The following is a 225-nucleotide window of genomic DNA, read 5'->3' on the forward strand; positions in this document are numbered from 1 at the left end:
CAAACCTACATATATCGTGCTGCGCAACCAGCCTCGTGTCTCTGATTGCTTGACCCACCCTCCCTGTCCCTCTCCTTCATCCATCTTACCCCTCGTCCCTGTTGCATATCTCTCTCATGTTTCTTCTAGGTAATGTGTGGGGGTCTGTGAACTATTCCGGCAAAAACTGCTTCTGAGAACAAAACCCCCACTCTGAGTCTCCTCCACCCGGTCATCACACATCCT

The 225-nt window shown here is 51.1% G+C and overlaps 1 long non-coding RNA gene across 1 annotated transcript in view; it reads left to right on the forward strand.

Moving 5' to 3' along the window:
• LOC116689403 (uncharacterized) overlaps positions 1 to 225 on the forward strand; it is an 18,233-nt gene that overhangs the window by 16,955 nt on the left and 1,053 nt on the right. The gene's annotated exons all lie outside the window — the stretch shown is intronic.

This window comes from Etheostoma spectabile, chromosome 1, assembly GCF_008692095.1.
Source record: "Etheostoma spectabile isolate EspeVRDwgs_2016 chromosome 1, UIUC_Espe_1.0, whole genome shotgun sequence".
NCBI classification, from domain to species: Eukaryota; Metazoa; Chordata; class Actinopteri; order Perciformes; family Percidae; genus Etheostoma; species Etheostoma spectabile.